The 14,911-nt window shown below is 45.6% G+C and overlaps 1 protein-coding gene across 2 annotated transcripts in view; it reads right to left on the reverse strand.

Moving 5' to 3' along the window:
- The window catches only part of MYRIP (myosin VIIA and Rab interacting protein), a 1,544,915-nt gene that overhangs the window by 918,641 nt on the left and 611,363 nt on the right, over positions 1–14,911 (reverse strand). The gene's annotated exons all lie outside the window — the stretch shown is intronic.

Raw genomic sequence — 14,911 nt, forward strand, 5'->3', positions numbered from 1 at the left:
CACTGAAATTAGTGATACTTATCAGTGACCATTATTTTGCATTTAATTTATGTCTTGTGGATAATTGCATGCCCACCTCCACGGCTATGTTCAAGGGTGCATTTCACAATAGGTTAAAGAGGAAGAAGAAGAATGTTCATAAGGTTCTTTGAGGTATCACTGACCCAGGTTTCAGTCAACACAAGGAGATCAATGTAAAAAGAGATAATGGCATTTGCCACCTTAAGTCTGTGCTCAATGGTCGAAACAAGAATTCAACCATTATGGAGAAAGGGTTAGCAGGACGTTGGATAAGGATATTGTTAAGGTTGTAAAGTACAGCTTCCTCAAACAAACAAGAAAGGCAGTCTGGTCTCTGGCCCATGAGAGTGGGAATGGGTAAGGAGGTGGGTGCCTGTTTTGAGCAAAGGTTGGTATGAATGCCACAACTTTCCAGTAGTTCATGAAGATCAGATCCATAGAGGGAGCACAGCAATCTAATAGAGCAAGGGTGTGGTTTATTCCTAAATCGTGTGGCTAACCAACAACCCATAGTAGCATAAGGAATGTTGAGGTGGTGGTTGAACTGAGGGCAGATCTTGAAGTTGATGATAATGTGAGATTGTTGATGGATCTTTTTGGAAAGGTCAGATTTTGAAGCGAGACAGTCCAAATGGTTTGAGTGGTCCAAATAGTGGAAACAGTCTTGGGGAGTGTAGGATCTGATGTTGAAAAGAGCATTAAGTTAGGGTCCAAAGGGGAATTCACTTCTACAGAGCTCAGAGGGGAAATTGTGGGGAGGTAGCATTGGAAGAACCACTTTTACTAGCAATCAAACAGGGCTTGCTTTGCAAAGGATGAATTAGGGTTCCAGACAAAGACAGTCAATCTGCAAAATGAGTTGTGGGAAAAGATTTATGTGAAAATGGTTTGGAGAGGTTGGAGAAGGATGAGGAAGACGTTTTATGGTGAAGAAAAAAAAAGAAGTTAGGGAAGGAGCAGTAGTCCCTAAAGCTTGAGTTAATACCCATGGGGAGGTAAATGGTCTTTATGTAGGCCTCATAATAAGTGAGGAAAAACAAGTGGAATGGTGTGGTGAAGGAATCGGTATTACGAGGCATTATACCATACAGGTGACAGTGAGCCAACAATAATGGGGATAGTAGCGGGTCAGGGTAAGGAGAGGATGGAGTGGTAGATAACGGATGAAGCCTTGGCAGATCAGAGCATTTCATAAGCGGGTCAAATGGATAGTTAGAGCACTAGGAAGGGGATCTGTGAGAGTGAACACTGCTGGTTTCCCTAAGAGTTTTTTTTTTAACTGTTTTTATTGGCATTCCATAAAGATAACAGCAGTAAGGCAGCAGCCTCCAACAGAAAAAGGCAAAGGAGGAGAAGGGAAAGGGGCAAGGGAAAAAAAGACAAAGGGAAAAAAAGACAAAGGGGAAAGGCAACGCACTGAATTTAGTTCATTCCAATGCATAATACATCATGGTAACATCATTCCATCATAGAGATGCCTAACCAAAACAGCATGTAATTCAATGCAGAACATAATACAGCATCACTCTGCCCAAAGGATGGGTGGGGAAAAGAGCACTGCTCCACAAACTAAGCCTTGCCGCAGGGTTTCACGTGAGCGGGTAGTCTGGGGCAAGTCTGCCTGGATCACAGTAAGCACCATCTGGTAAGGTTGGGGTTTCTGCACTAGGAAAGTCCCTATCTGTAGTTGGTGTGGAGGGTGTGTCTCTCTGTCTGAGAGAGGCCAGCATGGGCTCCCAAATGTCCTACAGCAGGATTTCAGTGGCATAAGTTCCCAGTATGTAGAGAGCTACTCCTAGCAATGAACTTCTTCTTGTATTGTATTGCATATAGGCTTATATAGCGCCAACTGTCACCCTGCGGGTATCCTGGCGCTGCGACTTAACAGATGGCAACAGTAAACATCAACCTGATTATCAATGGGAAGCATTATACTCCTTCCTTGGGAACAGCCAGGTTTTCAGACTATTTCTAAAGCGACTTGAAACAGATTCTTTCCTTAATGGGTAACCAGTGAAGATCCTCCAAAGCCAATGCCGTAGAGGATCTACGCTGCCTGTTTAGCACCAACTTTGCTGCTATAGACTGTACTCTCTGCAACCCCTGCAAGATGAATTGTGGTGCTCCCAAGTACAGGGAGTTGCAGTAGTCCAGTCTACTAAAAATTCTGCTCCTTACTACAAGAGGTCTAGTATCATTAGACAGTAGCGGGAGAATCTGTCAAGCACTCCCAACAAGGAGAAGCAAACGCTAATCGTTTTGTTAGCCTGTGACTCCATTTGGAGGTTATCGTCTACCAAGACCCCCAAATTGCGCACAGTTTTGGCTGGAACCAAGGGTTCATCCCTAGGAATAAGTCTAAACTCCAACAGCAAGTTCTTGGACATTTTAGCAGTGGAGCAATATACAACCTCTGTTTTCCCCCCATTAAATTGCAGGGAATTTTTCCTGAGCCAGCTAGAGGTCTGGTGCATCCATTCCTGGAATGTGTCCATCGTTACTGCTTGCTTCCCTTCCAAGGAGAACACCAATTGGGTGTCATCAGCGTAGTTAACCAGGTCAATTCCAATGGACTTGATAATAGGGATCAAGGGACTCAAGTAAATGTTAAAAAGAATGGGGCTTATTGCAGAGCCCTGTTGCACCCCGTGGAGCATCGGCGACTTAAAGGAGGTGAACGATGTCATGGTCACGACCTGTTGTCTACCCGACAGATATGATTGCAGCGACTTCAGTGCCCGCCCTTTCACACCTATATTCTCCAGCCTTTCCACCAATATTGCGTGATTCACCGTATCGAATGCGGCCGACATGTCCAGTAACACTAGTATAGATGGATTACCATTGTCGGCTCGCATTTGTAGATTGGCCAATACTGTTGCCAAGGCTGTTTCAGTTCCGTGACCTGGACAAAATCCAAACTGGTACCTGTCCGAAAAGTGATTTTCCTCTAGATAACAGGACAGGGATTTGCTGACTGCCTTTTCCAGGATCTTTACTGGGTATGGCAAGAGAGAGATGGGTCTAAAGTTTACTGGATTTGTTGGGTCCAGAGAAGATTTCTTAAGCAGGGGGGTCACCACTGCCTGCTTCCATACCTCTGGAACCAGTCCTTCTTCCAGTGACTGGCAGCAAATCTTTCACAGCCAGGGGACTAATTATTGCCTAAACTCCTTCCAAATCCCATGTGGGAGAGGATCTAGAGGAGAACCCGGGGAAACACTTTGAGCGAGGCTATTAAAGATATCCTCGGTAAAAGGTTGAAAACACTCTAGAGATGTTTCTGCCCGTGGTTCTTCGGCTAGCGTCTGAGGTGATTCATCCTGGCAGCTGGTATTACTTGGGTATAAACCTCCAACAATTTTGGAGATCTTTTCATTAAAGTGGGTAGCAATCTCATCACAGAGTTTTTGCGATGCGACCACCTTATTGCCCGTACAAGCTGGACTAGAGAGATCCTTTATAATACTAAAAAGTGCTTTTGTGCTATTGGGCGCTTGCAGGATAGATTTAGCATAAAAATGTGCTTTAGACCTGGAGATAGTCTCCTTGACCGGGCCTGCACTAGTTTCAGCTCTTTCCTGTCTGAGTCTATATATGACCTTCTCCATTTCCTCTCGGCCTGTTTGCATGTAGACCGCATTGATTTTAGCTCCTCACTGTACCGGGGGCTGAGGGTTTCCTCCTATTCTTCAGTCTTTTTCAGGGGCAAGCACGTCTAAGGTTCCATTTATGTGGTTACAGTTCGTTTGATAATTTATTCCTACTGAGTCATTAGTAGCAAATCGATTCTGATTCGGGAATGTTGGGTGTGTTCTATTTTTTATTAACTTAGCCCATTCTCTTCCCTTAGGTCACCGGTCGATTAATATCATTCACTGATCTAGGCAGTGTAGTCCTAAAATGATCGGTCCAGCTTTGGGGCAGTATATCAATCACCTCTGTCTCAATCTGATTAGCAAACAGGAGGTCTAGGACATGCCCTCCTTGATGGGGTGGCTATTGTATCAGTTGGTATAAGCTAAGGTTTTCACAAGTTTTCCTTATGTCTCTCAGATGGTTTCCTAAATTCCCGTTATCCCAGAGGTTAAAGTCCCCTAGTATAATCATTCTTGAGTGTGTTAGGGTCAGGGCGGCGATAATTTCGAACAGTGCTTGATATTGGGTGTCTAGACCTGGAGGTCAATAGCAGACTATTCCTGTTAAAAGCCTTCCTTTAGCCTCTTGCAATGAAAAACCCAATAATTCAACCCCCTCGACGTCATCAACATGTAGTGATGTAAAATCCCATTTTTCTTTGAAAATCACCCTCCCCCTCCTCTCCCAGAAGCCCTTGGCTTATGGAACATGTTATACCCTCCTGAACAGGCAAAACCTAGTTCTACAGAGGAGTCTGTGCTAGTCCAGGTCTCTGTTAGAAATAGGGCATCTAAGTCCATAGACTCTAACATATTAGACACCTCCTGATGGTGCTTTATCAAAGACCTGCTGTTAATCAGGCCACAGTTTAATATGTTACTGCCCTGTATCAGGGCTACTTGTTTCCCCCTAACATCCCTCTCACTGTTCTTGAGCAGTTGTCCCCTTGAGTAGCTTATCCTGCCATGACCTTGACTGGGACAGACAGCATGGCTGGCGCTGAGCGAAACCGGAGCGCGGACAGGCGTAGACGGGCTTGCCTCTGGCGCGCCATTGGCACGAGCGCTGCGCGCTTGCATTGCCCTTCCTAAATAGGAAGGCGTATGCTAAACGACCAACCACTAGAGCGCTAACCAAGATGGCGCTGATTGAAAGTGCAGGTGACACTAGTTCCCGCTAAGCAGCGAGATGCGGTGTTGTATTTTATAGTGCGGGTAAGAAATCAAATTTTTATTTGCATTCACACATTTAATAGTTATTTTCAGCGATCAAAACAATTTATTCAACCCCCCTGTTCCCAGCCTCGTAAAGCGGCAGCAGCAGAAGGCAGAATACTGGCAGCTTTTAGAAAAACACTTTCCAACAGAATCAGACGATTGACACGTGGTGTGTCGCCTTAACGTCTATAATGTTCTAGGTTAGTGCGCGCTTGCATTGCCCTTCCTAAATAGGAAGGCGTATGCTAAACAGCCAACCACTAGAGCGCTAACCAAGATGGCACTGATTGAAAGTGCAGGTGACACTAGTTCCCGCTAAGCAGCGAGATGCGGTGTTGTATTTTATAATGCGGGTAAGAAATCTAATTTTTATTTGTATTCACAAATTTAAAAGTTATTTTCAGCGATAAAAACAATTTCATCAGCCCCCCTGTTCCCAAGCCTCGTAAAGTGGCAGCAGCAGAAGGCGGACTACTAGCAGCTTTTAAAAATACTTTCCAGCAAGTCTCAGCCTTAGGTGCCGTCCGCCTGTCGCATTGTACAGCAACCTGCCTCTTGATTAAGAGCAAAAGAATGGCCGTGAGGTGTCTAATCCTGAGGACATCTTTCACATAACCTAAGAGGCCAGCTAATGGGGACTGGGGCAGTGAGTTCTCTGATGCAGGACCGTGAATATAGCAGAACAGTATCCCGCCACACACGGACACTCCCAAGCTAGATGGAGGAATGAGGCAAGCGGAATTTACAATTGCAAACAGCTTGCATCATCGACCAGCCCCATATGTAGCAATTGCACCCAGGGTGTGGTAGAATTTGTGTAGAAATTTAAAACCAATATGCCGCAGCCTGTAATTGGGTGAGTAAGCCACAGTTTGCCCAAGGAAAAATGACCATTGTGCATCTGTGATGGGGGGTTCAGGGTATAGGTCCCAGACAGCACAGGTCGCCGGGGTGTGTACCGGTGCCTTGCCCTGCATCTCAGTGTACAAGCATTGACTAATTTGATAGGGGAAGTGTTTGTCAGCAAGCATGTGTTCAAGTGTATGAAGTGTAGGTGGTGATGGGCGAATGTGGCATGCATCGCACAGCAGGTAGCACAGAGCTGGTAGTAGAAAAGGGTGTCAAGCGCTGTGGGGTGGGGGAGTTCATCCGATGCGATTGGGGGCGAAGAATGGACCGTCAGGGTATATGTCTGCAAATGGGATAACACCTCGCATTTGGGTTTGTGCTCTGGCACCATCATCCTGCAGAGGCAGCAGCAGGGGGTTGTGTGCAAGAGGGATGTAAAAACAAGACAGCCGGGCGCGATACAGCATGCCACTCCAGGCCCATCAAACACATTCAACTTTGTTAATTTCTGTGCGCAGGGGCTTGTAGGGTTGGTAAAGTGCAGTGGCCAGCGGGCTGCCTGATCCGCCTCCCCCGCCGTGTGGGGCTGGAAGCGTGTGGGGTAGAGCCAATGGAGGAATTGGGCTTGCATGCAGCGTTTGTGTAGCGTCATGTCCAGTGCAATGAGGCCCCTCTTTTGGAGTGGCGGGGCATGCGTCACCCACATATGCAATAGCAATCTTCCCCATTACAGACAGAGATAAGCGAGTCCAGGTGGAGATCTGCTCCTTCAAATTTGTCATGCCTCTGCCGCAGTTGGTCTGCCAGAGCTCGTCCATGTCACAACAGAGCCAAAAACCTAGGAAGTGCACAGATTCAGAGGCCCCTTGCAGTGGGTATTCAGATTCAAACAACTGTGTACCCTTGTTGAGGGAGAAAAGTACAGATTTTGTCCAATTTATGTGGATATCTGATAGCCACCAAATTGGATGACTTCACGAATGACCGGGGCTAGGTTTGCTTGTGGTTCTCAGACATACAGTGTGACTTTGTCAGCATACATGGACACTAAGATCCTCCGTGCCATAAAATTAAGACCCTCGGTGAGCATGGTGCTGCCGTAGCGGGTGGCCAGCGGTTGCATCGCCATGGCCAAAGGACCGGGGATAAGGGGCATCCTTGCCGAGTGATGCGCAAGACTGAAAACGGGTCAGAGATCATCCCATTGAGGTGAATTTGGGCCTTCGAGGATTTGTAAAGAAGATAGATCAGAAAGACGAAGCATGGGCGGAGACCTAGGTGCAAAAGTAAGTGGAATAAGTAGGGCCACTCCAACGAATAAAACGCCTTTGTGGTGGCCAGTGTTTTAGAGGGGTCTCGCTCAGTAGGGGCCCAGCCGTAGGCACCTCTATAGGAAGCAGACCTCCTGACAAGTAGGGTGTGATGAAGCGGTAGTTTCACCAAGTGTAGGCTTAGCTCAGTTCCCCAGTCCAAACTACCTCTTCAGCAAAACACGGCCCCTGCATCCAGTGATGTGGGCGCCCCTCCCAGGCCAAATGCTAAAATTTGTTAGTGTTGAGTCCGGGCAAGGCCCAGTGGCCCATGGGTCCCATCCACAGCATCAGCTGGCACAACAGCAAGCCCTCCAGCCCTCTCCCGCTTTCACCCCATGTGCTGCAGCAGAGCAAATTTCCCGGTGGTATCGGAGATCTCCCCCACAGCCATGGTCTAAGTATGCCCTCCAGGGCACAAGGATTATGTCGGAATACGTGGCGCATCCGCCACTGGGTTGAATTGATGAGCTTGCCTCCTTCGGTACCGGCCAACCACCCGCAGTGCCTCTTCTCACCTCCGGGAGGCTGGGTGCACCATTCCACAGCTGGTCGCCATACCCCCACAGGAGTGTCCCTGAACACCACCGTTGGCGTAGCCAGGCACCCAGGGGCTGCCATACAGCACAGGGTATACGTTGTTACCATATACCTTCGGATTGGAGGCTCCCTCACAAAGTGACCACGAGGCAGCCCACACATCAGGCCTCAGTGCAAGCTGTGAGGCAGCCACGCAGCCCTTCGCCACATCAGCTGTTGCAGAGCCCCAATGGCGGTACCAACAGCTTCACCATTGTCCGTGGCACGCACACAGTGCTATTGGGGCTTGGATTCAGCCAGGATGCCACAAATAAATGCTGGTTTGTACCATCGACCAGCAGAGCTCTGCTATGCAGCAGTCATCTTGCTGCTGGGCTATCTAGCGCCCCTGAACCCAATTTCTTACAGTCAGACATCTTTGGTTCAGGATGTCGGGTAATGGCGGGCAAATTAATATATTTCCAAAGATATTATGAAAAACACACTGCACATGCACAATAATGTAATGTGCCACTGGACATGGTACCACGATCTCCTCATGACATTCTAGATTTTGAACTGTCTGGGGTGCAGTTAGAACCCAGACACACAATGTTTTCCTTTGTATAACATTACGTTTGAGATGTCCCTCCCTGCTCACATAAAAGTGTTCTATTTAAAACCCTGTGGCCTGATTACTAGAAGCCTATAGGTGCTGGAAAAACTTTCAATGTGGGGCTGCTCCCAACAATGTTACATCACTGAAGTCAAAGGGATTGTGAAAAATCCAAGTGTCACAGAAAGAAGCAGTGTTGCAGATTAGCCATGCCCATTAAACCAGAGAACAGTAAGGGTGTAGAATGTAGAGGGTGTTTCAATTGATCGCACATTTTCGAAAATATATGGCTAAAGCATGGTGTGATAGTGCAATGTCATTTACATAGACCATATTAATCCATTGAAAAGTTCTCTTGAAATGGCCACTGAATTTGCATCAGATAAGCAATTTTAGTGATAAACCTATATGGTGCATAAACAATGTGTGCAAATCAAGCTTCAGCTAATGTTAATAATTTGCGTTTCTCACAAATAGGTGTCTTTGATCCTATTTAAATCTTTGTTCCACCACACTTTAGGATTATGGAAAAACAATTGGGTCTCATTTGTGCTTTTTCTTGCTTATATACATTTAAATATTTGTAAAGTTCAATTGCAAAGTTAGAATGCTGCCGCTACTTCCCCAACAGATAACCTCTCAACAGATGAACTTACTTCCCACTATAACTCAGCTTTGTCATCCATCCTAGACCAACTAGCTCCCCAAAAACTAAAACAAATCATAGAAACTCCCTCGAGATCATGGTTTACTAAAGACCTCAATGCAGAAAGAAGACAACTGAGAGTGGCAGGAAGGCTTTGGAGAACAAAACCCTCCTCATCCCACCTTCAACAGCTCAGAATGGAACTCAGAAATTACAAAAACCACATCATAAAAGAAAAAGTTGCATTCGTCCACAGAGCACTATATAAAGCAAAAAAAGCCCTAAAAAACTGTTCAACATCATCAAACAACAAACATTCTAAACCAGCAAAACCAAAACTCAATGTTGCCAAAGAACAGTGTGAAAATATCTCAAAATTCTTCAATGATAAAATCACAAAGATCAAACTCTTCTTAGACCAACATACTCTGCCATCCACCAGAAATCCTCCTATCAGAATGGAGGAAACCAATATCCCCCCACCCTTGCTGAACTCACAAAAGTCTCCCATTCACCCTGAGCCCTCCCGATGTAATATAAACCCAGGATACCCGTCAACTCAGAAGCGCTGGGGGACGTTCAGCTCGCTCACAGAAGACTACATCTCAAAAATGATTGTGAATTACAAGCTCTCCTTGCACCTTTGAGATCCCCTTCTGGCCTCCCTGGAAAACCACCGCAACCATGCCCTAGCACCTCTCTAGACCAAAATAATAAACAGCTCCCTTAGTAATGGGTTGATGCCTGACTGTCTCAAAGTAGAACAAGTCACTCCCTTGCAAAAAAAGAAACCAGGTGCAGACCCTAAATGCTCAACAACTTCAGACCCATCTCCAACCTTCCCTTCCTGACTAAAATACTTGAGGAATGCTTTCTCTCCCAACTCACCCAACACATTGACTCCAACAATCTTCTCGACTCACTACAATCAGGGTTTAGAAAAGGATGCAGCACGGAAACAGCCCTACTGCACGTACCCAATGACATACACAAGTAGATTGACTCTGAAAGATGCTGCTTACTCATCCTCCTAGACCTACCAGCGGCCTTCGACACGGTCGATCACAAGCTACTTCTAGAATCCCTCCAAAAATGGATTGGAGTCGACGGCATGGTCCTGAAATGGTTCACTTCCTATCTCCATAGCCGCTCCCAACTAAAATCAACAACATAGACACATCTACCATAACCAAGGGTGTCGTCCAAGGCTCACTCCTCTTAAAATAATCTTTGATATATACATGAAACCCCTCACCACCATACTCAAACAAGCAAACATCTTCTACCACCTATACGTGGACGACACCCAGATCTACCAAGCAATATCCTCACCAGAAGACATACAACGACATAACGCCACTCTCATAAAAGTCCAAAACTGGCTCTCACACAACCACCTGGAGGGCTTGTTGAGCACTTGCGCCTTACTCAAGAGGGACATCTAGTAAAGGCTTTTATCGGAAGTCAGCATTGTCAAAACCAATTGGACTGACACTAATGTGGTAAAACATGCAAACACAGGCATGCATAAATATTCTTTGCATGTGTTAGCTCATTAAAGTGTGTTGTACTGGCTTAGCCAGTGTTTTTTTCCTTGCGCTATACTGTGGTCCACTGGGCCTCAGTGTGACAGACATTGTCTTGGCAATGAGAGAGAGACAGGCATCAAACTTTTCAGAGACAGCAGCATCCACATGCTCCTCTTTAGGGACTTTTATAATCACAATTCTGTGAGAGGAAGATGGCAGGAGCACTGGATTGTGCCCATTCGTGTACATGCTGCACTGGTGAGGTGTTGGTTGTTGGGAGCTGGCTCGTATTGGACAGTGCCTGTGAACAGTCTTTGGTATGAGATCTATCTCTGCTCGGAGCAGGTTTAGGCAGGCAGGTTTTCTGTTCCTACTCTTGCCCTGAAGTCTTACTTTTATGTTTGCCGGGTGTCTTAGTTAATAAGGGCCTTCATTGTCTCTGCCTGCTAGGGTAGCTAGCAATTTTGAAGGGGTTCCGTAAAGGTTAGGGAGGTGAAAGAGGTGAAGCATTGGTTTATTCATATGTGCAACAATGCTACCCTCACAAATACACACAAACTTTTTCCGGGCCGGAAGAAATGGTGCTCTGCAATGGCTAATTTGGTGCACGCATTCATTTTGATACATGAACTGTTTACAACAATGATGTGTCTTTGAAAGCAGAACCTTGCCACCATTTTCTGACCGTTATTTTACACAATCAGTGATTATGTGCTCAACAGTGATAACACAGTGAAAAATATTTGCGATATATATTAAAAAAATTGTGAATAAATGGATCAATAACAAGGAAAGCGTTCAATATATTTGGTATTAATAATGAATTACAAAATGTAGTACTATTGTACTGGTTGCAAAAAGGAGTCGCAAATAGTTTGGTTCAGAAAATTAGGATATCGGAGGTGGTTGCATTCAATAGGCAGATCGCAAAACGCGACTCCCTCCAATTGGCTACCTTCACAGGCATGGTGGCCTGCAAAGGATTTCACATCTCCCACTGACACAGTGGAAGAAAAACAGCTGTGCTGGGGTTGGCAGTAGACATGCACACCATTTAGAGGGAGCATCATATTGCTGGAGTGGTAGGGCAACAGTTGCAGATAAGTTCCCTCATGCTTGAGACTGCAGACAGTGGTGAGCCCCCTATTGCCAGTGTAAAGTCAGGCATTGGAGCCCGACAGAACTGCCAGGCTAAGTCCTCCCTGGACTGGAAACAAGCATCCTAGGACCGGTTTTAGGGTTTCACCCTTCATCAGCCTGGATAGCTTGATTCCAGTGGCATGGAAAGCACGGGACCCACATCTGGGCGTACCCGTCCCACTCGGGGTGACAAGTGCAACAAGAACAATTGATGGACAGAATGGAGAACAATGTCATACATTCACCCCAGTACAGTGATCTGGGCCTAAATCCACCGTTTTCCTGCTCCCCATGCCATTCCAGTTTGAACCCAACCATATGCACAGACACAAGTCATGGTGCAAGCAGCGGCTTGGTGGCATCGTCGGACATCATCGTCAGTGAGACCTGGGTTACGGTGAAAAGTGTGGCATATTCTCTGTGATGCTTTCATGAAACAGAGTCGGCAACAGCTTCGTTGACTGCGTCAGGTTGCTTTTTCTTCTGCTACAGCACAAAACCCACAGTTTTCAGTGCTGGTAGCAAATTAACTTGAAGTCTTGGCTGTTCCTGAGACTTCTTGAACAAGGAGCAAGCTCAACCTCAAGCCCTTGGAGAAACTCGCAGAAAGAAGTTACAGAAAGTTCAGTCCTGTCCTTTCACTGCCCAAGACAGAAGCAGCCACTGCAAGCCAAAACAGCAAAGCCCTCAGCAAAGTGGTAGTTCCTCCTCACAGCTTCTCCAGCTCTTCTTCTTGGCAGTCTTCTTGGTTCAAAAGAGTTCTATGAAGTCTTTTATGTCCCTGAGACTTCCAACAGGAGGCAAGCTCTACTTCAAGCCCTTGGAGAAAACTCCAACAGCAGGATGATGAAAGTACAATCCCGTCCTTTCCCCACCCAAGACAGAAGCAGCAGGCCAACACAGCAGAGCACACAGCAAAGTGGCAGTTCCTCCTGGCTGCTTTTCAAGCTCTTCTTCCTGGCACATTCCTTAGTTCAGCAGTAATCTAAAGTTCTGGGGTCTGGGCCCCAAATATTAATATTCACTTTCTCTTTGTCCTGTTGGGCAGAGAGTGTCTATGTTCAGCCCAAACCAGTACTGTCCTCTCTGGTCCAGCATCCCGGCAGGAGGTGGAGACAGCATTGTCCAAGGCAGACAAAGCCTATTGAGGTGCAAGGGAAATCTCCCCCCACCACTCCAAACGCAGACCAGGTCTATTCAGGTGCTAGTGAAAATACCCCTCCAACTACTATGAATGCAGCCCAGGTCTATTAGGCCCAGCCCTGACTTATTCAGGAAAGGCCGGACACACATCAAGCCCCCATACTGGCTGTCTGAGAGAATGCCCATCCCCAGCCCCTGTCACTCCAAAGCCAGACAGTCAATCTACAAACCACCAGAGGCACATAGAATGGCTAAGCAAGAAAATACTCACTATCTAAATTCGGATTTTCAGACACATGATATAAAAATCCTCTTTACTAAAAGATGCATTTTTATATTCTGAGTTCAGGCATACTTAAGTCCTTCTTTCTAACTTGTACCAATGGGAAGTTATACTTGTAAGATGTTACAAAGTATTCCCCATTCTATCCTATGGAACGGATAGCCCTTCAATAGTAAAAAACCAACTACACTGTATCCCACTATCAGTACATGTCACACACACCAGTATATGTCCTACCTTTCACATACACTGCACCCTGCCCAGAGGGGTACCTTGTGCCTACCTTAGCGGTGTCTTACATGCAAGAAAAGGGAAGGTTAGGACCTGGCAAGTGAGTGCACTTGTCAGGTCGACATGGGGGTCACAACTGTGCACAGACACTGCAGTGGCAGGTCAGATAACCCTTTGAAGGGCTGCTTGTGTGGGTGGCACAATGAGTGCTGCAGGCCCAATAGGAGTATTTGATTTACAGGCTCTGGCACCCTCAGTGCACTTTACTAGGGACTTACTAGTGAATCAAATATGCCAATCATGGAAACACCAAACCATAACAATATTTACAGGGAGAGCATATGCACTTTAGCCCTGAAGTCCTAAAACCAACAGAAACAAGGTCAAAAACAGGAGGCCAAAAAGCAAAATGGCTGGGGGTAAACCCGCTGAAAAAGCCAAGTCTAACAGACACCGGGTCTCGAAGTGTGAAATTGGGTGAAACAGGCGAGGGGACATGAGCACTCAGACTTTAGCTTATTTGCCTAGTCACCTAACCTGGTGAAAGAGGTGTAGGAATAGATGGAAGAGAGTGACTAACAGCCATATTGGAGCTAGGTTTGTCCAGTGCATATATCCTCGTGGACAAAACAAATCCCACCAATACTAAATGTTACTGTGCATGCTATTCTAACCATTCCTGTTTTTCTGCATTTTGCATTAAAACGTACTGATGTGGTGTTGTGGAACTTGAGGTTCTATAGGAGAATCCTTGCATTTCATATATCATATAGCGTAGTGATAACATATGAAACATTCCATCAATAGATTATGGGAACAGAGAAAAGCTATATGTTATTACTGGGAAATAAAGTATATTTGAAATATCTTTGTAGTAAGAATCACAAAGCAGGAAAGGTAACTGAACTTCTCTATAATATGCCAAAATGCATTCAGTTATATATTTTCTGTGTGGATCATACTAGCAAAATGCCCAAAAAAAACACTAAACAGACCCATTTTCATGTACTGATTATATCGCATTCCTGATAGAGTTTAACCCTCACTTACAAACAAAACTTTCTCTTGGGGGAAGCCTAGCATGTATCCAGTACAGTGAGTGAGGTGAGACAGCGTGATGGAAAGGTTTGTCACTCACGTGACTGAGGGAATATTTAAAACCTGAAAAGTACACTCAATCATCGTGCTATTTGTCACATTCATTTCTATATATGTTTTGTGCATTCTAAACACAAAATCTATCCACTTTAGCTACTTAGGACAGTAGAACAGGCGTTAACTAAATAAACAGCCACCCATACAAACAGCGTTTTTGATTTCTTGCATTTACATGCACCAGCACATTAAAGCCAGATCTATTGCCTTTGCCAATGTTTGCATTAATACAGGTCGAGGGATTCCAGTGCTCGGATGCTGAGCAGTGTACGTGATGCCTTGGTTGGCGTCGCTAATATACTGGACATGATTTTTTGCCCACTTTGCGAGCAAGGCTTTGCAATGGCGGAGGAGTGTGGCTTGTCTGTTGATAAGCAAGAAAGTGAATTACTGTCAAAAATCATCTTCCCATATTCTTCTATCAATAATTGCTTCTATTTAGTCTCACATGCTACACATTTTACATTGCAGACTGCATATTCGCGCCCGTTTGTCTCGAAATGCATTTTCGTGAGCCTGAATTTCCCATTGCACATGTGGGGTTTATAGAGATTAGATATGTTTTTTGTTCAATGGAAGTTATTACCTGTGTTGCATAAAAAACATTCCACTC

Source organism: Triturus cristatus, chromosome 10, assembly GCF_964204655.1.
Source record: "Triturus cristatus chromosome 10, aTriCri1.1, whole genome shotgun sequence".
Taxonomy (NCBI): Eukaryota; Metazoa; Chordata; class Amphibia; order Caudata; family Salamandridae; genus Triturus; species Triturus cristatus.